The 24,969-nt window shown below is 50.3% G+C and overlaps 1 protein-coding gene across 1 annotated transcript in view; it reads left to right on the forward strand.

The window, feature by feature from the left end:
• Positions 1–24,969, forward strand: part of IGF2R (insulin like growth factor 2 receptor) — a 1,757,136-nt gene that overhangs the window by 1,212,566 nt on the left and 519,601 nt on the right. The window lies entirely within an intron of this gene.

The raw sequence follows: 24,969 nt of genomic DNA on the forward strand, positions 1-24,969 counted from the left end.
GAGCGGTCCCGCAAGCGTCTCGAGCTGAGGCACTCGGCCCCGCGCCGCTCCAGGTCCCGGTCCCGGTGCCACGGGAGGTCGAGGGACAGGTCGCGAGGTCCGAGTCATCGACGTTCCGGAAGTGGACACCGATCGTCTGGTTCCAAGTCCTCAGGTAAGAGGCATGAGAGGTCGGAACGACACCATCGGTCCTCCGACCCGCCCCGACGCTCGCTCGATGCGGCCGGGGACTCGGGCGACACCGCCCACGCGGCTCCGCGGGAGTCGCAAGCGTCGCCGCCTGCCCCACACCTTCGGGTCCCTGGGCACGGCGCGTCGCAGGAGGAGGTCGAGAGGTACCTCATGGCCATGAGGGCCCTCCCTCCTCAGTCGGTTCCCGTGGCGCCTTCGGGCCGATCGGCTCCGTCTGGAGGTCCTTCCGGGTCGGGCGCTTCGGCCCCGACGACGTCGGGTGCTTCGGGCCCGGCGCCGCTGGCGACTTCGGTCCCGGCGCCGCGCGACCTCGCTGGATCCGGCTCCGGATCCGGGACCTCGCCGGTCGACCTTACGACCTCGCTGGCGCCGTCCCTTCAGGTGTCGTCCCCGGCAGCCGATGTGGTTGCCGACCCCAATGTTTCCTACGGTCCTACTCAGGAGTCGGAGGGGCGCCGCTGGGCGCCGATTCCGTCGGCCTTTGGAGACTTCTATCTCCACGAGGAGGCCCTGGCTGTTAATCCTGGTCTCCAGGAGCCAGGTGACGAGGAGCAATGGGAGGGGTCCGAGGACCCTCTGGCACGTGATTGCCAGTCGCATCAGGACTGGACATATGAGCTTGGGGAGGCCAGTGGTATTGACACCTCGCCAGACACTGGATTTACGTCGCCCCCGACTGTGGCTTCGGAGGCGGGTTCTGCTTACAGCGTAGTGTTGACGAAGGCAGCTAAGGCCTTAAACCTTCAGCTCCCCGTCGCGGCCGTGAGGACTAATCTCCTCACTGAGGTCCTCAAACAGCAGTCCGGCTCCGCGGAGCCCCTCCTGCCGTTCAATGAGGCCTTGTGTGACGTTTTGCTGGGCACTTGGTCCAAGCCCGCCACAGGCCCCCCTGTGGACAGGAACGTGGCCAGACGCTACCGCCCATGCTTTTTGTCCACCCATCCCACCCCCGAGAGCCTGGTCATCCAGGCCTCTAACTCCCAAACCGCATTCCCGTCGGCCCCGCCCGACAGGGAATCCAAGAGATATGAGCAGTTCGGGAAGAAGGTCTTCTCGTCTGTGAGCCTAGGGCTACGGTCTGTGAACACCAACTGTCTCTTGGGCCGCTACACCCACACTCTGTGGGACACGGTTGCGGAGGTGCTGCCACAATGCCCTGAGGAGGTCAGGGCTAAACTCAGCCAAACCCTTGCGGACGGCCGAGATGCGGCACGCTTTTCTATCCGGTGTGGGCTGGATACCACGGACTCACTGGGCAGGGCGATGGCAACGACGGTGGCGGTTCGACGCCACGCCTGGTTGAGGTCCGCCAACTTCTCGGCCGATGTCCAGGCCACCCTCCTGGACATGCCGTTTGATGGCCGTCACCTCTTCGGCGACAAGGCAGACCATGCGCTGGAACGTTTCAAGGACTCCAGGGCCACGGCCAAGTCCTTGGGCCTTACGGCCCCACGCCAGCAATCGGGTGCCTTTCGCTCCTTTCGTGGCCACGGAAGGGGCGCCCCACCACGGACCGTCAGCCACGCGCCGCAGAATGTTCAGCAACGCGGTGGCGGCCGTGGGAACCGCCGTGGCGGTGGTCGGGGCCAGCGGCGAGGCCAGTCCACACCTCCCTCAGCAGCCCCCGCCTCAAAACCTTCCTAGTCCGAGTTTTCAGGCCCATGTGACGCCTGTGGGAGGCAGGGTTCGCCATCACCTCTCCCACTGGCATACAGTCACTTCGGACAGGTGGGTGCTGCAAATTGTCCGAAGGGGTTTCTCCCTCCCCTTCGAGTCTTCCCCTCCATCCATGCCACCTCAATACCACCGTGTGTCGGGGGATCACTTGCAACTTCTGCAAGAGGAGGTTTCGGCCCTCTTGGCCAAGAGGGCCATCGAGCGCGTTCCTGGGCCAGAAGTAGGACGTGGTTGTTACTCCCACTACTTTCTGGTACCCAAGAAGGGCAAAGGGGGCCTACGCCCTATCTTGGATCTGCGGAACGTCAACGGCTTCCTCCGGACGGAGAAGTTCAAGATGCTCACTTTGGCTCAGGTCCTGGCTGCCCTGGACCCGGGAGACTGGATGGTAGCGTTGGACTTGCAGGACGCCTATTTCCACATCCCCGTCCTGCCGGCCCACCGGCGTTACCTACGGTTCATGGTAGGCCAAGAGCACTTTCAGTTTACCGTGCTCCCCTTCGGCCTTGCCAGCGCCCCACGGGTGTTCACGAAGGTGATGGTGGTGGTCGCAGCCCATCTGCGCAGGCAGGGGATATCAGTCTTCCCCTACCTCGACGACTGGTTGTTGAAGGCGGGCTCGCCCCAGTCAGTCGTCAGCCACCTCCAGACTACGGCCGACCTCCTGCACTTGCTGGGGTTCTCCATCAATGTGCCGAAGTCACACCTGTGTCCCTCTCAAAAGCTCCTCTTCATCGGAGCGGTTCTCGACTCGGCGCAGTTTCGGGTTTACCCACCCGAACAGCGGGTTCGGGATATTCAGGCTCTGATTCCTGTCTTCAGGCCGTTATCCCGGGTCTCGGTCAGGTTGACGCTGCGGCTTCTGGGGCTGATGGCCTCCTGCATCCTTCTGGTGGGTCACGCCAGGTGGCGGATGCGGGCTCTGCAGTGGGACCTGAAGTTTCAGTGGGCCCAGCATCAGGGCAACCTGTCCGATCATGTCCTGATCTCGGAGGGCACTGCGAAGCAACTGCAGTGGTGGCTCACGGACCGCGACTGGGTCAGTGGCAGACCCCTCTCCCTACCTCAGCCGGAGCGCGTAGTTGTGACGGACGCGTCCCTCCAGGGCTGGGGAGGCCACATGGGAGAGGCGGAGATCAGAGGCCTCTGGTCTCCGGCGGAGTCCCGGCTCCACATCAACCTTCTGGAGCTGCGGGCGATTCGTCTTGCACTGAAGGCATTCCTCCCCTCTGTCAAGGGGAGCGTAGTGCAAGTGTTCACCGACAACACCACCGCCATGTGGTACTGCAACAAACAGGGCGGTGTGGGGTCGTGGACCCTCTGCCAGGAGGCTCTGCGCCTCTGGCAGTGGCTGGAACATCAGGGCGTGACCCTGGTGGTTCAACACCTGGCAGGCTCTCTGAATGCCAGGGCGGACGAACTCAGCCGCCGGTGCATGATGGATCACGAATGGCGTCTGAACTCGGACGTGGCGCAAGGTCTCTTTCGACAGTGGGGAGAGCCTTGGTTAGATCTATTCGCCACAGAAGAGAACGCGCAATGTCAGCAGTTCTGCGCGTTGGAGTTTCCAAGGCGGCACTCGCTCGGAGACGCTTTTCGTCGCGAGTGGAGCTGCGGTCTGTTGTACGCCTTTCCGCCTATACCACTTCTGCCCAGAGTGCTGAAGAAGATCAGGCGCGACCGGGCCCAGGTCGTCCTTGTGGCTCCGGACTGGGCACGAAGATACTGGTATCCCGAGCTACTCAGCATGTCAGTCGATCCCCCGATTCGTCTGCCTCTTCGGGAGGACCTTCTGTCGCAGCAGCAGGGGACGGTCCTGCACCCGAACCTGTCCAGTCTCCACCTACAAGCTTGGAGATTGAGCGGCGGCAGTTGAGGCCATTTGACTTGCCTCCCGAAGTCTGTGATATCATTCTGGCAGCCAGGCGTCCCTCCACAAAGTCGGTATACGCCTGCCGGTGGAACAGATTTGTGGCATGGTGCACAGCAAAGGCTGAGGATCCTCTCTCTGCACCCCTTTCGGAAGTGCTGCTCTTTCTTCTTTCCCTTGCCCAGCAGGGCTCTGCTCTGGGCACTCTTAAAGGGTACCTTTCTGTTCTATCAGCCTTCTTGAGGCTACCAGATCAGCCTTCTTTATTCAAGTCCCCTATTGTGAGTAGATTTCTGAAGGGCATCACGCACATGTTCCCTCCTGTTCCCTTTGTGATGCCCCAGTGGGACTTGAATCTGGTTCTCACCTATCTGATGTGTGCTCCCTTTGAGCCGCTTCATAACTGCCCTCTTCGTCTCCTTACTCTAAAGACGGCCTTCCTGGTTGCCATCACCTCTGCCAGGAGGGTGAGTGAGCTCCAGGCTCTTTCTTCTTCTCCACCTTTCCTGTCTGTTCATCCTGATAAGGTGGTGTTACGTACACGACCTTCCTTTCTGCCCAAGGTTGTCACGGCCTTCCACATCGGGCAGTCCATCACTTTGCCCACCTTCTTTCCGCATCCGCACCCCTCGAAAGAGGAGGAGAGGCTCCACCGTCTGGATCCAAAACGTGCGCTCTCCTACTACCTAGATCGCACACGCCAATTCCGGGTGGATGACCAACTCTTCGTTGGTTACGTGGGCGCGAAGAAGGGAAAGGCTGTGCACAAGAGGACCATCTCTAGGTGGATCATCTTGTGTATTCAAGCATGTTACTCCATGGCGAGGAAGGAGCCCCCGGCTGGATTGCGGGCTCACTCCACTCGGGCCACGGCAACGACAACTGCCCTGGGCCGCGGTGTCCCCCTGCAGGACATCTGTCAGGCAGCCACGTGGGCCTTGCTGCACACGTTCGCAAGACACTACTGCCTGGACAGTCAAGTCCGGAGGGATGGCTTCTTTGGCCGTTCCGTCCTCCAGGACTTTCTGGTGTGATATTGGTTCGCAGACCCACCACCGGGGTTGGTATTGCTGGGGTATCTATTCTAAGGTAAGGAATCTATCACTAACGTGTCTCTTTCAGATGCACAAGTTACTACTTGTGTAACGATATATCTGTAAGAGACATTAGTTAGTGATAGATTCCTTACCGACCCACCCATCCTCCCCGTTCTGCGAACCGATATCTAGGGTTAAGGTCATCCCCTTTCAGGGCCCTAGTTTCATGGCACCAGTGTTAGTTCTATCATGGCTCTGCGTATCTGGCGCGGAAAAGCTGTGTTATCAGAACTGACGTCAGCGCGCATGGGCGCCGTCTAAGTACTCCGACGACGTCATCCCGGCGCTCACGACGCCGACGACGGACGCGGAGCCGCAGACGACGCCTACCAGCGCGCAGGGGTATTGCTACGCAAAAGTTTCCGGATCCAGTCTGACGCCTGGGGATATTCTAAGGTAAGGAATCTATCACTAACTAATGTCTCTTACAGATATATCGTTACACAAGTAGTAACTTGTGCTTTAATTTAATCTTTGTCAAATGTTCTTTGAATGTTAGTATTGTAACAATAATTAAACGATACACAGAGTGATAATTTTTACAGAGTAATCATTTAGTAGTGACAAAAAAACACTTTTCTGTGTGAGGTACAGTCTAAAAATGCTAATTGACTGGTTATGAATGCATGCATGTGGTAATGAGGTGCAGAAAAATATGCAAGTACCATGCAGAGACATGGTTATCAATTGCAATGTTGTTAAACTGAGTAATATGCCTTATATAACATTGAGTCCAGTGATATCGGTGTCAGAATGTGTGCATGTATTCTACTTCACTAAGAAAATTTCCACTGCAAATTATTCCTCTAAAGCAATTCTTCTATAGCCTGTGACTCTGCTATATCTCATCACTACAAGTTTTCAAGGTATTCAAAATCAGCCTAATGAAACACCTACTGAATACTTGTTAATTAAGGAATCTAATACTAACTACTGTTTCTTACAGATATATCGTTACCGAAGGTAAGTAACTTGTTCATTAAATCCTATCTGAATCTACTTGAATGCAGTATTCCCTGCAAACCAGACTAATTCACTGCAGGATTATAATCCCTGCAAGTGTCCCACTTTCTTGCATACATATATTCTGTTATAATTATAATATGGGAAGTGCCCAGACATCTGTGGATAGCATCATGATTAGGTTATATAAACCAAACTAAATTAAAACATTATAGAGCTGCTGCTGCTTCATCATTGAATCTCTTTTGCCAAGTAGCTCCATGTTTGTTAAACTAGCTCTCTATCCTTGTTTTACACATATTACCCTATACTTGTCCCAAACAAAAAGAGAATAGGTCAATCTCATGTACGTAGACAACTTTGTTATGAGAGCAAGAACAGCCATTCATCTAAACCATTGCTAAATTGTGTCCTAGATACATACACAGAAAATGAAATCCAAGAAAGTCTTGATAGCCGAAAAAGGAAATGCAGGATCTTTTGGCTAGAAGCAAAAGGGCTGAACCATGAGCATGAGTTGTACGAGTTTTTATTGTAGTTGGATTGGATGATATTTGACACAAAAAAAGTCAAAGCGTTTTATTTGTTAAGGAACTCCTACGGAGGTCCACAAAATGCATCAATACAATAAGACAATTTTAAATACAATACAAAGAATATTTCCCTTTTTTTCCTAAAATACAACAATAGATTAAAATGTGCGGTAAAAGGGTGAATACGCTTTTTATATTTTAATAGCAACATTTTAAGTAATCCCTAACAAATAGCCAGAACATTTTACAAAAATTGGAATATCCTATAACAGACCATTTCATTTGATAGGGATAAAACAAATATTCTAGCCTCCTGGGCTGAATGGATATTAAATTGAATAAATGACGGTCTTAAAAACAAACGCCTTGCTCTTTGTAATTCCGGACACACAAATAAGACATGATTAAGATCCTGGATTTGAGTATAACATAATTTGCAAATTCTCTCCTCTTTCGGGATTTTATACCATATGCGAGTAACATCTCTTCTGATGGATATATCTGCCAGTGGATTCCTCACCTTGCGAATATCCCCCTGTGTCAGCAACATTTGAAATTCTTTTGTAGCTCCTCATGCCGACGTGGACGACGTCACAGAAGCATAGCATCGCGCCCGGCTCCGCTGACTTCATTGACTCCATAATAGGACTCCGTCGGCGTGATGACATCAATCCCCTTTTTTCGCCGTCATCGACGCGAACGGTTTTTCTAGGGATCCTCAGTAACTCGTGGGTAACTATGTTACTGTTGATTGTTTCTAGTGCTTTCTTGTTTCTTTGTTTCCGGTCAAGATGTCTTAGAAGAAAACCGGGTTCAAGCCGTGCGGAGAGTGCGGGAAGATGATGTCCATAACAGATCAGCACGAAGACTACGTATGGTGCCTTTCTTCTAACCATGATGTTCAAGGGTGTCCATGCTGTAAGAAGATGAACACCAAGGCGTGGCGAAGATGAAAGGCAAGAAAGACAGGAAGAGTTCGAAGTCCCGCTTCGAGGTCTTATTCGGGGCATGCTTCTCGATCCAAGAAGAAGCATAAGAAGAGGAAGCACAGGTCTCTGCATCATTCCAAGAGGGAGTAAGATCTGAAGTCGAAGTCTCCAGGTCGTCGACATCGGAAGGATTATGTGTCTTCTTCACCTGTTGTACTGGATCCGGAAGGTGAGCCCTCGCCTGTGGAGTCACCGGAGCATTCTCCGGCTCCAGCATCGAATCCTTCTCCGGCGCAGACACACTCTCCACCTAGAGAGGAGGAAGAGGCTCCATTGCCAGAAGGTTCTGCGACTCCCGAGCATCAGCCAGAGGTTCTGGCTGACACAGTTCCTGAACCTCGACAGTAGCAGCCTGTGGGTCAATACCCTCCATTTCCAGGCCCGGGACAAGACCCTACGCATTATTTGAATGCAATGTATGGTGTCTTCTTGAGAGCCATGTTCCCCTCTGGAGCACCGGCTGTCCCATGGGTCCGATGGCCTTTAATCTGGGCGTCCCTCAGGCATATGCACCTGTGCCATTTATGCCGGCTCCGGCTTGGCATTTTCCGGCTCCGAAGTCATCGACGCCGGTTCCATCTTCACCGGCTCCGGTCCGACCTTATGCGCTCCAAACTGATCCACCGTCTCAGAGTTCGACGCCAGCACTGGCTCCGTCGGAGTAGGTTGTGGCTCTATCGACGCCAACACAGAGGATGAGGTCTAGGCGGGAGGCTCAAAGGCTTTTGGAGGAGCGGAGATATAGAGTGGAGGAGGTGGAAGAAGGAGAGCTGCAAGACCGATGACTTCTTTGATGACCTTAAGGAAGCTAGTGGTTTGGAGTTATTTCCAGAGTGGGAGCTTTCCTCAGCTCCTGACGTCCCTTTGATGGATGTAGCACCATATCACATGGTTATTAGAAAGGGAGCTGAACTTTTAGATTTGAATCTGCCTACTGCGGAGTTAAGTCTAACATTTTGACCAAGGTACTCCATGCTCCCTCTTCAGTGGTGGAACCGATGCTGCCTTTTAATGAGGCAATTACAGAGCCTGCCCTAGAAGTGTGGAAAAAGCCCTTTTCATCACCTGTTGTATCAAGGACTGTTGCTAGGAGATGTAGGGTGGCTCCTGGATATCCTGACTTCCTCTCAACACACCCGTCTCCACAGAGTTTAGTTGTTCAGGCAGCCTGTTCCAAGATATCAACTGGAGCTTTTCCACAGGTACCTGGTGACAAGAAGTCTAAGTTGGACCAGTCAGCTAAGAAGGTATTCTCTTCGGCTAGCATGGCTCTCAAGTCCACAAATGCCACGTGCCTTTTAGGACTCTATATACATGCTTTGATGGAGTCCGCAAAACAGTTGGTACCAAAGTTACCGGAGGAGGACAGGAGGAACTTCAATGAGGTTCTTGCGGATACTCAGGCTGCTGCTCGCCAGGTGATCCAGAGCGGTTTGGATACAGCTGACTCTGTGGCAAGGGTCATGGGATCATCTGTTGCCACCAGGAGGGCTGCTTGGTTGAAGTCTTCTGAATTTTCTCCTGATGTACAGGCTACTTTAATAGACCTTTCATTTGATGGTTCCGGCCTGTTTGGAAAAAAGGCAGATGCTGCCTTGGAAAGGTTCAAGGACAGTAAGGCGAAGGTTAGGTCTTTGGGCCTTCAGACCAGAGGTTCATCGAGTAAGAGATACAGAGGATTTGGGAGATCTTCCTTTCACTCTTACAAGCAACTACAGCAGCAGCAACAGCAGCAGAATTCTCTGTCCAAATCGTACAGAGGTAGAAACAGAGGTAGTCAAGCTTCCTCCTCCTCCTTCTCCTCTTCCTCTTCCCACCCCCCTCCAACCACAGCAAAGCAGCCCTATCATGTTGGTCCTGTAGGGGGTCGGCGTACTCATTTTCTATGGGATTGGGAATAGTCACATTGGACCTTTGGGTTCTCAATCTCGTGGAGAATGGGTATGCTATTCCCTTTCGGGAGTTTCCCCCAAATTATCCTCCTTGCCAAGGATTTTGCACGAAGGACCATCTGCTTCTCCTGCAGGAGGAAGTCCTGGCTTTACTAAGAAAAGCTGCGATAGAGGTGGTTCCGGAGCAGGAAAGGGGTCAGGGGTGCTACTCCCGGTATTTTCTGATAACCAAGAAGGATGGCAGGCTTCGTCCAATCCTGGACCTCGGGGTCTTGAATCTCTTTCTGAAACGGGAGAAGTTCAAGATGCTCACCCTTGCACAGGTTCTTCAAGCGCTGCTGGAAGAAGACTGGATGGTGTCAATCGACTTGCAGGACGCATATTTTCATATTCCCATCCTGAAGTCTCACAGGAAGTATCTCCGTTTCACGGTGAGATCGCAACATTACCAATTTGCGGTTCTTCCGTTTTGTCTTACTACTGCACCTCGAGTTTTCACCAAGATGATGGCTGTGGTGGCAGGACATCTCAGAAGGTCAGGGATACCAGTATTTCCTTATCTGGACAATTGGCTGATCAAAGCGGAATCTCCGGAGAAGGTGCTCCATCATCTGCAAGTCACGACTTAGTTGTACAGATTGGGCTTTTCAATAAATGTGCCCATATCTCACCTGGTGCCCTCCCAGCGCAACCTATTCATTGGTGTGGTATTGGATACCACTGTGTGTCGGGCATTCCCTCCTCCGCAAAGGATTTGCGAAATACAGGATATGATTCCTTTATTTTACAATGGAGCAGTCGTTCCAGTCCTGAAGGTCCTTCGTCTGCTCGGTCTGATGGCTTCCTGCATTCTGCTGGTCAATCATGCATGCTGGCACATGAGGGCACTCCAGTGGTGCCTCCGCAGGCATTGGTATCAGCACAACGGAGATCTCAGGGAGTCAATCAGAATCTCCAGAGAAGCTGCAGCGGAACGGTCTTGGTGGAGCGTGGAAAGCAATCTGACTTATGGGAAGCTGTTCCACTTACCTCCATCGGTGGCTACTGTGATAACGGATGCATCCACCCTAGGGTGGGGTGCTCATCTGGGGGAGCTGGAGATAAAGGGTCTTTGGTCTCCAGAGGACTTGTTGCTTCACATCAACCTTCTAGAGTTACGGGCGATACGCTTGGCGCTCAAGGCCTTCCTCCCTTCCCTTCGTGGTCAGTCGGTTCAGGTCCTAACGGACAACACTACTGCGATGTGGTATGTCAACAAGCAGGAGGAGTTGGGTCACAATGTCTCTGCAGAGAGGCTCTGTGGCTCTGGTTCAGATTTGTCTGATGGCAAATCATCTTGCCAGAGTTCTGAACGTGCGTGCAGACCATCTCAGTCGGCAGTTCTCGGCCGACCTAGAGTGGAGGCTTCATCCGGAGGTGGTTCGTCACATCTTTCGGACGTGGGGAACTCCACAGGTGGACCTGTTCGCCACTCACGAGAACGCTCACTGCCCGTCATTCTGCAGTCTCCAGTATCCGATACAGGGAGCCTTGGGGGACGCGTTTCAGTTGAGTTAGGACTTAAAACTCCTTTACGTGTTTCCTCCCATACCTTTGATTCCTCTGGTTCTGAAGAAGATGCGCCAAGACCGGGCCCAAATCATATTGATCGCCCTGGATTGGCCAAGAAGGGTGTGGTACACAAATCTTCTCCACCTCTCCTCGTGCTCACCGCTCCTCGTGCCCGCCGCTCCATCTCCCTCTCAGGGCAGACCTCCTCTCTCAGATGGATGGGCAGGTTCTACATCCCCACCTCCAGACCTTACACCTTCATGCCTGGAGATTGAACGGGACAACCTGAATTCTTTTTCTCTCCCACATGATGTGGTGGATGTCATCTTATCAGCCAGGTATCATTCCACCAAGTCTATCTACTCGTATAGGTGGTCCAAATTTGTCTCTTGGTATGGGGAGAAATCTATTGACCCTTTGAAAGCTCGATTGTCTGACATTCTTCAGTTTGCGCTTTCTTTGGCTCAGCAAGGGTTTGCTGTAGCTACAGTGAAAGGTTATCTATTGGCTTTGTCGGCATTTCTCTGTCTGCTGGATCAGCCGTCCTTATTTAAGTCTCCTATTGTCTTAAGGTTTTTAAAGGGACTTACAAATAAATTTCCTCCTATTCCTTTTATTGTGCCACAATGGGACTTAAATCTTGTGCTTGCTTTCTTAATGGGTTCTCTGTTTGAACCTTTGCACAGGTGTCCCTTGAGGCTTTTATCTTTTAAAATGGTCTTTCTGATTGCGATTACCTCGGCAACGAGGGTAAGTGAGCTTCAAGCTCTGAGTTCAAACCCCCCATTTTTGACTATTCATGCTGAAAGAATGATACTCAGGACCAAGGCTGCTTTTCTGCCTAAGGTGGTAACTCCTTTCCATCTAGGGCAGTCCATTACCCTCCCTACCTCTATCCTCCCCCTCACCCTTCCAAGGAGCAGGAGAGACTTCACCATTTGGACCCTAGGAGGGCAGTGAGCTTGAAATTAAATGAAATGAAGAAAGTTCTTAATAACGCGCACTGCGACCAAGCGGCTTCCTGGCGCTGAGGGTAAAAAGCTAAAGAGTAGGTATTGCCAAAAGAGATCAGCTAGAGTACGCTATGGAAAACAAATGAGTCTTGAGGGCTTTGCGGAATTGAGAGTAGACTGGTATAGATCTAATCGACAGAGGGAGGGTGTTCCAAAAACGGGGGGCTAGTACAGAAAATCTAGTGCCTCCAGTTTTAGATCTACGGAACCGTGGAACAGTGAGGAGAAACTCATTGGAGGAACGAAGGGCACGTTTAGGGATATAGGGGATAATGCGAGAGTTAATGAAGGCCGGGGCAGTGCAGGTACGGGCCATCAAGGCCAGGCAGCCCATCTTAAAGAGAGATCTCTGGCAGATGGGAAGCTAGCGGAGGGATTTCAAAATAGGAGTGATGTGGGAGGACTTGGGAAGGTGATAAATGAGACGGGCGGCCTGATTCTGGATAGCCTGTAGTCGACGTAGTTCGTAGGCCGGGATGCCCACAAACAGGCTATTCCCGTAGGCAAGACAGGAAAGAATCATTGCCAAAATAATAAGTTTGAGGGCATCAGAGGAAAAAAAGCAGGACACTTTCCGGATAATCCGGAGAGAGAGGAAACAGGAAGAAACAACTGAGCTAATCTGGGCATGCATGGAGAGGTCCCGACTGACTTTAATACCCAAAGTCTTTGCGGAGGCAGCCGGTATGGGCGGGGGGCCGAAGATGGAGGACCAAAAGGCGGCCAACCACGGGGAGATGGTAGGGCCAGTCAGGACCAACTCCGTCTTGTCCAGATTAAGCTTGAGTTGGTTATGGTTCATCCACTCAGAGATGAAAACTAAAGTGGAGTGGAATTTAGGAAGGGAGTGCAGAGGAGAAGAGAGATCAAAAACTAACTGGAGGTCATCCCCATAGTTCTATACGGAGACCCCCATGTCAAGGAGAGAAAGAATAAGGGGACGGATATAAAGATTAAAAAGAAGAGGGGCAGGGAAGAACCTTGGGGGACCCCGCAAGGAACCAAGCGAGTTGGGGCGGTATAGCCAGAGAGATGGACGGCCTGAGTCCGATCTTTGAGAAAAGAGGCGAGCCAAGAGAGGGTGGTGCCCAGAACGCCCGCCGCGCAGACACGGCCGAGGAGGATGGAATGATCGACCGTGTCCAACGCGGTGGACAGATCTAGGAGCACCAAGGCTTGAGGTAAGTTGGAGTCTGCCTTACTCTTTAGCTCGTTTAGAACGGACAGGACCACTGACTCGGTAGAATGGGCCGGGCGAAAACCCGCTTGGTGAGAGGCCAGGAGATGATTATCTTCAATGAAGGAAGAGAGACAAGATGTAATATGGCTCTCCAAGATCTTCCCCAGGTAAGGGAGAAGGGAAATGGGTCTTAAGTTGGAGGGAAGAGAAGGGTCTGAGCCAGGCTTTTTTAAGATGGGGCGAACTATAGCTGATTTAAAGAATTCCGGAACTAAACCTGAGGAGATAGAGGCGTTAAGAAGGGAAAGAGGGGGGTCGGGCAGTGAGTGAAAAGTTCTCTCAGAATCCGAGCTGGAGCACAGTCAGCCGGAGAGCCTGACTTCACTTTCTGAAGTAACGCCAGAAAAGAGTTCAGAGGAATAGGTGGAAACTGATTGAGACAGAGAAGGGGTAACAGGAGGAGAAAGAGGTGGCGAGGGTGCTAAAGGAATATTGGATCTAATCTTCGCGATCTTCTCTAGAAAGAAGTCGTTCAGAGACAGAGAGCATGGGAAGGGATGAGATTAGGGTTGACCCTATCCGAAGCAACTAAGTTGCGAACTATGGAGAAAATCTCTTTGGGTTTATTGGCTGACAAAGATATTCTCTCCGAAAAGTAGGTGGTTTTGGCTTACAGGATGGCCTTCTTATAATTAGCCAGAAGAAGCTTATATTTGGTTCGCAAGAAGGGACAATAGTTGCGTCTCCAATGGCGTTCAGAACGCCTAAGATCCAATTTAAGAATTTTCAGCTCGTCTGTGAACCATTTTTGGGCGTCATGGAGGCGGCAGGTCTTGACTTTCCTAAGGGGGGCCACCCGGTCGCATGAGGTGGACAGCCAATGATTCACGGCGTCTACTTGACAATCAAGGGAAAGAGTACATAGGTCGGGGGAGGAAGTAGTGAGAGAGACACAGAGAGAGTTGAGGTCAACCCGATTCCAATTAAGAGCTGTGACATTCTTGGGCAGGGGGAGTTTCTCTTGTGCTCCAAGCACAATAGGGAATGAAATCAGAGTGATCTGACCAGGTGCAAGGGAGGACTGTGGGGGGAAGGATAGTACAACTAGCTGACCATATTTGATCTAAAATATGGCCATGAGTGTGAGTGGGGGAGTGAAGGTGAGGAAGAAAATTAAGACACTGAAGAATGGCCGTAAAGTCCTTGGAGGACAAGTCCTCCCTGGGGTCGCCTGGCCAGTAGTTAAAGTCTCCCAAAAGGAGCACAGAAGAATTATTGACCACAAGCGTAGCCAGTAGTTCTTGCAAGGCGGGCACAAAGTAGGGCATGTTCTGAGGGGGACGATGCATAAGGACTATTGTAAGGGGGGCAGAAAGGTTAATGGAGCGGGCAACTAAAAAATCAACGCCAAGTATGGGAGGGTGGGAAAGAAGATGAAACTGAAGATTGGAACGAGTGATCATCGCCACACCCCCACCGGCTTTACCAGCTGGTTGGTCCGCCCGAAGGGCGTAGTAAGAGTCGGAGAGGGCGGACAGGAGATCAGGGAGAGAGTCAGCTGAGAACCAAGTCTCTGTAAGAAACAAAGTCAGGGGTATCGGTGTCTAATAGATTAAAAAGCTCAAGCTGGTGCTTGCCTGCCGATCTAGTATTAAGCAGGCAGGCGGTGGCCGTGATGGATGAGGGGGAGGGAGAGAGACAGGGGGGGGGGGGAGAGCCTGTAGCCGGGGAATAGACAGCGCAGGTTCAGACGAAGAGAGCAACTGGACAGAAATGCCCAAAGCTGCAATATGCTGAAACAGGGAAGGGGCAATGGGCTGAGCTAAATTTAGGGAAAATAATTGGGCTGGGGTATAAGTAAGGACGGGAGCAAGGTACGTGGCTCCTGGTCGCAGACGGGCCTGCCTTAGGCGCACCCGCTGCGCGTAGGAGGAATGCACATCTTTATGGGGGAAAGGGGCGTGGCCTCGCGGCCAGGAAAGGGGGCGTGGCCTCGCAGCCGAGGGCGTGGCTTGTGGGCAAGTGGAGAATGGCGGCGAGTGTGTTTCCAAGCCACAACAGCGCTAAGGTCCGCTGCGTGGAAAGCTAGCACAGCTGATGTCCAGGGAGAAAGGGAGAAATGCCCAGGAGAGAGCAGGCAAGTTAAAAACAGTTACAAATCAGTTTAAAATAAATCACAGCGTTTCTCCCGGCTTCCGCCTCAGGAGCAAAATTACCTCTGCTGCACGCTAGCACTCAGCGCGTCTAAGTAGCAGGCGAGGGAAAGGGGCGTGGCCTCGCGGCGAGGAAAGGGGGCGTGGCCTCGCAGCCGAGGGTGTGGCTTGTGGGCAAGTGGAGAATGGGGGCGAGTGTGTTCCCAAGCCACAACAGTGCTAAGGTCCGCTGTGTGGAAAGCTAGCACAGCTGATGTCAAGGGAGAAAGGGAGAAATGCCAGAAGGAGAGAGCAGGCAAGTTAAAAACAGTTACAAATCAAAGTTTAAAATAAATCACAGCGTTTTTCCCGGCTTCCGCCTCAGGACCAAATCTACCTGGACAGAACCAGAGAGTTCAGAGTTGATGACCAGCTCTTCGTGGGTTTCGTTGGTGCCAGAAGAGGCAAAGTGGTGCACAAGCGCACGTTGTCAAGATGGATTGTCTTGTGTATCAAGATATGCTACTCTCTGGCCGGTAAGGAACCTCCTGAAGGTTTGAGAGCCCATTATACTAGAGCAAAGAAAGTCATCTACATCTGCTTTGTCTAGGGGTGTTCCTGTGGAGGATATTTGCAGGGCGGCACCTTGGGCCTCCCTCCACACTTTCGCAAAGCATTATTGTTTGGATACAGAGGTGAGGAGGGACGGACACTTTGCTCGTTCCGTCCTTCAGGGCTTCTTGATATAGAAGGATGGACACCCTCCTCCGGGAGTGGGACTGCTGTGGGAATCTATTCACAAGGTGAGGAATACACTGGCAGATGTATCCATCAGAAGAACAAGTTACTTACCTTCGGTAACGCTTTTTCTGGTGGATACAGAATCTGCCTGTGGATTCCTCACTGACCCACCCACCTCCCCGTTGTCCACTCTTCTATACCTGTATTAGTGACAATGTTTTAATGTGTGTGTGTGTATATATATATATATATATATATATATATATATATATATATATATTACTGTCAAAGGGAGTGTATTAATATAATCGCTTTCCAGCATTGCCTGTACACTGTGTGTGTTACCTTGATAATTTTGTACTGTGTACACTGTGTATAATCCAACTGTTGTCGGTCCGTCCGTGTGCCTCGAAGGCACAGAAAAAAGGGCGGACCTGATGTCATCACGCCGACGGAGTCCTATTATGGAGTCAGCGGAGCCGCGCGCAATGCCATGCTTCTGTGACGTCGTCCACGTCAGCGTGAGGATCTACAAAAGAATTTCCGAATGTTGCTGATGCAGGGGGATATTCACAAGGTGAGGAATCCACAGGCAGATACAGTATCCACCAGAAAAAGCGTTACTGGAGGTAAGTATTTTGTTGTTAAGGGCAACAGATGAATTCTCAAAAGAAGCATCAGTCTTCTAATCCCATGTGGATGATTCCAAATCAAACAAGGTTGTGGCCTTTTCCCCAAGGCACTAACACAAAACAACTCAGTTTGGGACTTAGATTTACTTAGAGCAATATCTCTTGCCATGCTAATAGAGCTTGCAGACTTCTTTATAAATAATTTCAATGCAGACTTTGGGATAGGTGAATTACTATTCAAGCTGAGCCCAAATAAGTCATTTGCATAAGCAAATGATCTAAGAAATGCTGAATGGTCCTTTAGCTTGTCAAAGATTTCCACTCTCAGGGCAGCCCTGAGGGAACCCTCATCTTCCCATAGGAGAGCGTTCCCCCACCTCAGGACCGCTGACAAAGCAAAAATAAAAGAGGAGACTAAACCAAATTCCAAGCGTAAAACATGTGGGGCGGCCAGAGAATTTAGATTACATATTTGGCGGAAGAACTGGCCTTCAGCCTTGTCAAAGGCAAGCCAGTAATTATTATCCAATACTTTTGCAGCATAAGGTAATGATGGCGGAGTTTAACCTTAAATACTGACAGGACATGACTAAAATGACGTCTTCCACAAATTTTATAAAATCTATTCAGAGCTCCAGCCTGGGAGGCAGCCTTACCAACCCATAATTTAATATGTTCTGAGTCTCGCCCATTTTTTGCAAAAACCTTTCCCAGATACAAATGAGTCGACCAATTCTAGCTCTTCATGCCCTAACAACTACTTATACCCTTTCTTTATTCTATGACCTTTCTTGCGGCAGATTAGGATTTTGCTTTTGGAAATATTAATTTTCGAAAAATGACCCTCTACATATTTAGTTAGGACATCTAGTCGACGTTGCAAGCCGATAGGAGTTAAATCAAAAATTGCAAAGTCGTCTGCATAAAGTAGGGAAGCTATAGACAATTAACCAATTCTAGGGGCATCCCCCCACTCAATGAATTTAACGTGCCTGGAAGATCATATATATAGGGGGAAAACAGAAGACTGGCAAACAGGCAGCCCTGCTTCAGTCCATTATCAGTCTCGATCCTGCAAAATAGACCTTGCTGGCCTCCCATAATCACTTGACACCAAGTGTCTGTATGCAATTCTATTAAGAGGCCCAGGAGATGGTGTGGCATTCCGAGATGATGAAGCTTTCTCCACAGTGTTTGACGATCCACTTTATCAAACGCCGTGGAGAAATCAATGAAAGCCGTATAGACTGGCATGCTTCGTTAGGAAGTATATTTCTCTACAATGGTCTGGACAGCTGCAATGTTGTCCAGGGTTCCGTGGTTCTTTCTAAAACCCGCCTGTTCTGGTGGTAAGATGTTCTGAGCATTGGCCCATTGCTGCAGGTGACAGAGAATGCTATTTGCAAATAATTTGCCTGTAGTGTCCAACAACGCAATCTGGCTAGAACTAGTAGGTTGACTCTTTGGGGCCCTTTTTATACAAAGGAAATATAATGCTCCCTTTCCAGGAGGAGGGGATACTAGTAGTTCGGAAGCAGAAATCAAACAAAGGTGCTAAAAAAGCTCCTCAAGCCGCTGGTTCCTTTTTAATTAACACAATTGGAATTCCATCTGGCCCTTGTGCGCCAGAGGATCTACTATTCTTTATGTAACCCACAACTTCATCCCTTGATGGAGGACCATATTCCACAAGAGAAGACTCCCCTATAGAGGGCGTCAAAAAGGTACTTTACCATTATTTTGATATAATAGTGAGATATAGACCACCCACTCCCTTTCTGGGATTGAAATAAGCAGAGCCCTCTATCTTGTATCGCAGTATTCTGCGATCAGATGCCAGTATTTTTTTATAGTTTTTGGCTCTGACGGCTCCCTTAATCCGATCCATTTGGCATCAAACTCCCTTCTCTTTTCTCTAAATTTGTAACGATTTCTAGCTCGCTTAAGGCGATTGATTTCTTGTTGTTTACCAATGGAGAATTGTAAATGTTGTTTTCTGATTAAACCGTTAATTTCTTGATTTAATACTTTCAGCAGTGGCAATCCCTGCTTTGCAACACGGGGGCCAGTCGAGTCAGTACTTAAATTTTTTATCTCAATTAATTTGTGCCTCGAAAAACTGTAGAATGTTTAATTTTATTTATTTATAGAGTTTTTTATAGCGCGAATGTGACCCAAAGATATCCGAGCGCTTAACAGTTACATGTGTTACAGTTGGAGTACAACGGTATAGTAGTGTTAGTAAATGAAAGATTCTGGTACATGTCTTATCAGTTTCAATATTAACACATTTAGGATCTGTTTAGTGTACACAGGTGTATCTATAATCCTCTCCAAACGGTCCCGGTGTGTATTTTCTTACGTTTTACATCAAGATTCCAGGGTAGTCCTGATGGAAAGTCTAGCCTAAAGAAATAACTTATTCATTAGGAAGATCTTCGCTTCCCTCTTGAATGTTGCCATGTTTGGAATTTTTCTAATGTTTGGAGGAAGTGAGTTCCAGATTCTGGGGGCTGCTCCGGAGAAAGCTCTGTCATACGTTTTCTTCTTCCGAAAGATGGGTAGCTTCAACAACAGGTCCTTGGCACTCCTGGCAGGTCTGCTTCCCCCTGATATCTCAATTTTCTGGGCTAAGTACCTTGGGTTTTTTGTAGTGGAGCGCTTTGTGGGTAATACATGCCAGCTTAAATTGTACTCTGGCTTTGTATGGTAGCCAGTTTAATGCTTTCAAGTGTGGGGAGATATGGTCATATTTTCTAGTCCCTGTAATTAGTCTTGCGGCCGCATTGAGACAGGATTTTAGTGGTTCTGTAGGAATTTGTGGTAGACCTGCTAGTGCTGTACATCCATATTCAATCCTTGAGATAACTAAGGACTGAGTGGCCAATTTAAGGTCCATCTTAGTAATGAGAGGTTTCAATTTTCTGATATAGTTCAGGTGAAACCGGGCACTTTTTCCCATTGATTTGATGTGGGCTTTCATTTCTAGGTTCTTATCCTGCGTGATTCCCAGTGATTTAGTCGAGTCAACTAGGGTAGAGGTGCAGTTCAGCGCTGTGATCAGTTTGGTCCGTTCCTTCACATTTGTGTTGTTCTTTGGAGGTGATATTAATAGGAATTCCGTTTTTTGTGCATTTAGCTTCAGATGATTGCTAGTTAACCATTGTAGTGACACTTGTAAGTCCTTGTTCATTGTCTTGATGTCTTCCAGTGATGCGATCTTGATGTAGATCTGAGTGTCATCTGCGTACATGTGATGGGATATGTTTACATCTCAGAGAATTTCTGTAAGAAGTTCGACATATAGGTTGAATAGTGACGGAGATAGTGTTGATCCTTGAGGGACTCCAATCGAATTCGGGCATGATGGGGATAGCGTCTGGTTCCCTGCCAATCAAGAACCCTGCCATTCTACATAACCTTTCTTCACCATCACACCTACCTCAGTGGTATCTTTTGGGGTCTAAAAGGAGCGGCCATTAGCTTTATTAAAGACCCTCGAGCCCTGGTCCAGGTTCCCTTGGTTCATTGCGGGTATATTGAAAGCAACTGTCAAACCCAGTACACTGTGGTCACTCCATATTGACGGAAATACCACTAAGTTTTCACAGGCCCCAAACATTCGGTAGGAGACAAGCGCGTAGTCCAATAAGCTTTGTGTATGGTGGGAGTTGAAAGTGAAATCTGCTATTTTATCAAGCGGAACACTACCATTTAAAATGACCAAGTCCATGCTTCTGATATTATCAAGCATAAGTAGACCCCTTTTGTCCGATTTAATTTTATTAGGTAGAAGAGACTCTGGAATATGCCAAATCTCCTCTTTATCTGGATTGGAATAAATCTCCAGCGCAGAATTTGAAACTTTCGCATTCAGATCTCCCACTAAAACAACCAAGTGGCATTCTTCCAGGGTAGCTATCTCATGAATATATGAGAAAAGTGTACTTAACAAATGGTCAAAGTCTCTCCCTGGGGGGATATATATATTTGCCACCAGAAAGAAAATAAGGCTCCCGGATTCTCCCAAACATGACAGCTTGAGGCCGATGCAAAGATTTGTTGGATGGTGGAAGACTTTCTGATTCCAGTTTGTCGTATTGTTAAGTAAGATGGAAACCCCCCGCTAGCGTGACCCCTTTCGGAGTGCTTGGCATAACTAGAAAAAACAAAAAAGCATTCGCAATCAAAATCTTTACACGCCCAGGTTTCCTCTAAGCATATAATTGAGGGATTCAATGATTTTAGAAAATTCAGTCTCATCTTTATGACCTAAACCGGCCATATTCCAGGACAGAAGTACATCACGACCAGACTCCACTGAAGTACTAGTCAGATGACGAGCTACAATATAAGAAAGGCAATGAGTTGTCTGGGGAAGAACTTACTATTGAGGTATTCTTCTCCCTGATTCTGGTCTTAGAATAGCCATCTTTGTCAACTTCGTCATAAGGGACTTCCCAACCCCTTGATTGTACATCTATATCAATGTCTGGCAGTGTAAAGTCTTCCCTTTGATCGGGTTTTCTGCATGCAGTTGCCTTCTCATCCGTAACCAGGACCTCCCGGGGGCCTCTGGTATGCCCAAGTGCACAATCAACGCTTGATCCCTTGTCAGCACCACCCTGTTCCAAAGATCCAGCCACTTTCATCCCATTAGGTTTTTCCCTATTCACAGTAATGTTTTGATGGGTAAAGGGATGTTCCGGGTCCAGTTTTGCATAAAAGTCATTGACAGATGCAGTGAATGAATCAGCAGTATGGTGCTGAAAGTTTGATTGGTTTAGAGAGATGTGCTGTTCACTCTGCTGGCTCTGTTGAGTTGAGTGGCGGACGCCTGAACCGGGACCCATATTTGTACATAGAGGTGGATCTGATAGCTTCCCACTTGAGTCGTCCTCCAGTCTTAAATTTGTCTGAGTCGTCTGGGTCTTGGCCCCTTCGCAGTGCTTTGTATGACCCCCCCTTAGGCCACAAGGAATCCTCTATGTTTCACCCGAGGATATATAAGGTGATGTTATTAGGATGGGCTTAAGTAGCAAGCCTTCTTGACCCAGTGTTGCCTCCACAGGAGCAGACTGCTAAGTTTTGTGGAAGTAGCCAGTAATGGCTGGTTGAGCTTTATAACAGAGATGCTGTAAATGTCTGGACCCACTATACGATCTCCTTAATCTACTTGTACTCCTTGGAGATGAGGAAAGTACACAGCCCGGCATACTTAAATGACAAAAGGAAGCAGACTCTCACCTCCACTCAGATTGTTTGCAGGAAAATAATCTCCAGCGGTAACTTCCTCTCTCCAATCAGCCTGCTGAGGATGGGGGCAGCAGTCTTCTCAGCAGCTGGACAGAGGTGAAACAGAACAAAAAGAATGAGCCTAGAAACTTCAAGTATAACAAGATTGTGGGGCTTACAGTCAAAGCTTCTTACTGTACAAGTGGTGGAAAGGACCCAAAGATGAGAGCACCAGAGAGGCACAGCAAGGAGGTGATTTCCAGACACTGCTGACTTACTCCGTAGCCTCCTGGCCGCTTCTGTAGGGTTGCAGGCTCAAGCATGCAGGTGAGCCAAACTAGGAGCAGCTGCTTCAAATTCCCTGCAGCCCTAGCTCCCTACTGTTTGCAGACACAGGCTCACGAGGCAAATAGAGTAGGGGCTGCCTTCAATCCGACCAGGGCCACCCCACTCGCTCCATTGGTCTGGGGCAGGTAGACGTCGGCAAAGGGGGCAGGAAGGAACCAATTTCGTGAGTCCCTTGAGTTTGTGCTTGAGTTGTTTGCGCCGCCCTGCAACAAAAGAAGAAAAATAGTCAAGCAGGTCAGAGGTCCGCAGTCCGTGCCGGTACCGTGCTCCGAAGCCGCTCTAGCTTCAAATCCGGACTGTATCCTCTAGATTCTCTAGACTCTCTCGCACAGACAGACTGTACACGAATCAAACCGATGTACACCGGTAATCAGGGCTAGCTGTCAGGTGGTTGGGGAGATCAATATTGGTGCAGTACAATTAGGGAGGAGTGGAACGGCACCCCCCAACCTTGTGCGTACACCTCCCCGCTCTACTCCTCCCAGCTCCTCTCCTCTTCTGCTCCTCAGCTCCTGGCACATGGGACCAGGCTCATTCCCGCGCCGCTGCACAAGCTGCTCCAAGTCCCCAGCTTGGCCGGGGGACAGGTAATCCAAGAAGCTTGGATCAGCTTGGGAAGAAGTTGTTTTCTTCCTCCAGCTTAGTGCTGCAGTCGGTAAACACTGCATGCCTGTTGGGCCGTTATTCCCACTCCGTGTGGGATACGGTGGAGCAAGTGCTGCCTCAGTGTCCGGAGGAGGCCCGGACCGTACTCTCCTGTGCTATTGCCACGGGGAGAGATGCAGCAAAGTTTACCATCCGCTATGGACTGGACACTGCTGACTCCCTGGGTAGGACTATTTCAACTTCTGTGGTGCTTCGCCTTCACGCCTGGTTGATAACGACAGGCTTTTCTGGGGATGTCCAGAACACTTTGATGGACATGCCCTTTGATGTCCGTCGCCTGTTCGGAGACGAGGCAGACCGTGCACTAAAGCGCTTCAAGGACTCTTGGGCTACGGTCAAGTCCTTGGGCCTCTCCACCACGCACCCTGCACAGTCTGCCTTTCGTGACCACAGAAGGGGTGCCCCAACACGTTCCTTTCAGCGCCACAGATCAAAGCAAGCTGTTCATCCTTAGCTCGGCCGGTGACGTAGGAACCACCGATGTGGTTCTGGGGCCAGCAGGCTGGCTAGTCCACCACCACTCCCTCTGCAGCAGCCTCCAAAACCTCCTAGCCTGACTTTTCAGGCCCATCAAACGCCAGTGGGCAGCAGGATCCGCCATCACCTCTCCACTGACTCACCATCATGTTGGGCAGGTGGGTTTTACAGATAGTCTGAAGGGGCTACTCCCTCCCCTTCGAGACAACCCCTCTCTCCATGTCACCTGCATTGCATCACCTGGCCCTTCTCCAACAGGAGGTTATGGTTCTATGGGCCAAGAGAGCAATCCAGCGCGTTCCAGCCTCCGTTGTAGTCGTGGTTGCTATTCCCACTACTTTCTGGTGCCCAAGTAGGACAAAGGCCTGTGTCCTATCTTGGATCTCAGGAACGTCAACCTCTTCCTCGGAAAGGAGGAGTTCAAAATGTTGCGCTTGCTCAGGTCTTGTCTGCCCTCGACCCTGGAGCCTGGATGGTAACATTGGACTTGCAGGACGCTTATTTTCACATCCCTGTCCTGCCAGCCCACCGGCGTTACCTGCGGTTCATGGTAGGCCACGCGCACTTTGTTTACTGTGATCCCCTTTGGCCTTGCTGGCGCCCCTCGGGTGTTCACGAAAGTGATGGCGGTGGTTACAGCTCATCTGCGCAGATCAAGAGTGCCAGTCTTTCCCTATCTCGACGACTGATTGTTAAAGGCGGGCTCGCCCCAGGCAGTCGTTTGCCACCTCTAGACTACGGCCAACCTCCTGCATTCGATGGAGTTCTCCAACAACATGCCGAAGTCACACCTGACCCCCTCCCATAAGCTCCTCTTCATCGGAGCGGTTCTGGACACGACGCAGTTTTGGGTTTATCCTCCGGAACAGCGAGTCCAGGATATTTGGGCTATGATTCTGATCTTTCAGCCTCTATCCCGAGTTTCGGTCAGGATGACCCTGAGTCTGCTGGGCTCATGGCCTCCTGCATCCTGATAGTCGATCATGCCAGGTGGCATATGCGGGCTCTGCAGTGGGACCTGAAGTTCCAGTGGGCGCAGCATCAAGGGAATCTGTCCGATTGCGTCCAGATCTCGGAGGTAACTACAAGACAATTGCAGTGGTGGCTCACAAACCAGGATTGGGTCAAAGGCAGATCCCTGTCCCTTCCCCAACCGGAACACACAGTGGTGACAGACGCATCCCTTCTGGGATGGGGCGGCCATATGGGACAGGCGGAGATTAGAGGCCTCTGGTCTCCGGCGGAGTCTGAGCTCCACATCAACCTTCTGAAGCTTCAGGCAATCCATCTTGCACTAAAGGCATTCCTTCCCTCTGACCTGGGAAGAGTAGTGCAGGTGTTCGCGGACAACACCACCGCCATATGGTACTGCAACAAACAGGACGGGGTGGGGTAGTGGACCCTATGTCAGGAGGCCCTGCGCCTCTGGACATGGTTGGAACATCAGGGCATATCCCTGATGGTTCAACACCTGGCAGGTTCACTGAATGCCAGCATGGACGAACTCCGCAGCAGGTGCTTGATGGATAACGAATTGCGTCTTATCTCGTTACTGGTGCAAGGTCTCTTTCAACAATGGGGAGAGCCTTGGTTAGATCTATTCGCCACCGAAGACCACGCGCAATGTCAGCAATTCTGCACGTTGGAATTCCAAGGCCGCACTCTCTAGGCGATGCTTTTCGTCGCAAGTGGAGTTGCGGTCTTCGCTAGGCCTTTCCGCCTATACCACTTCTTCCCAGAGCGCTGAAGAAGATCAAGCGCAACCGGGCCCAAGTCATTCT

Source organism: Lissotriton vulgaris, chromosome 6 (genome assembly GCF_964263255.1).
Source record: "Lissotriton vulgaris chromosome 6, aLisVul1.2, whole genome shotgun sequence".
Classification (NCBI taxonomy): domain Eukaryota; kingdom Metazoa; phylum Chordata; class Amphibia; order Caudata; family Salamandridae; genus Lissotriton; species Lissotriton vulgaris.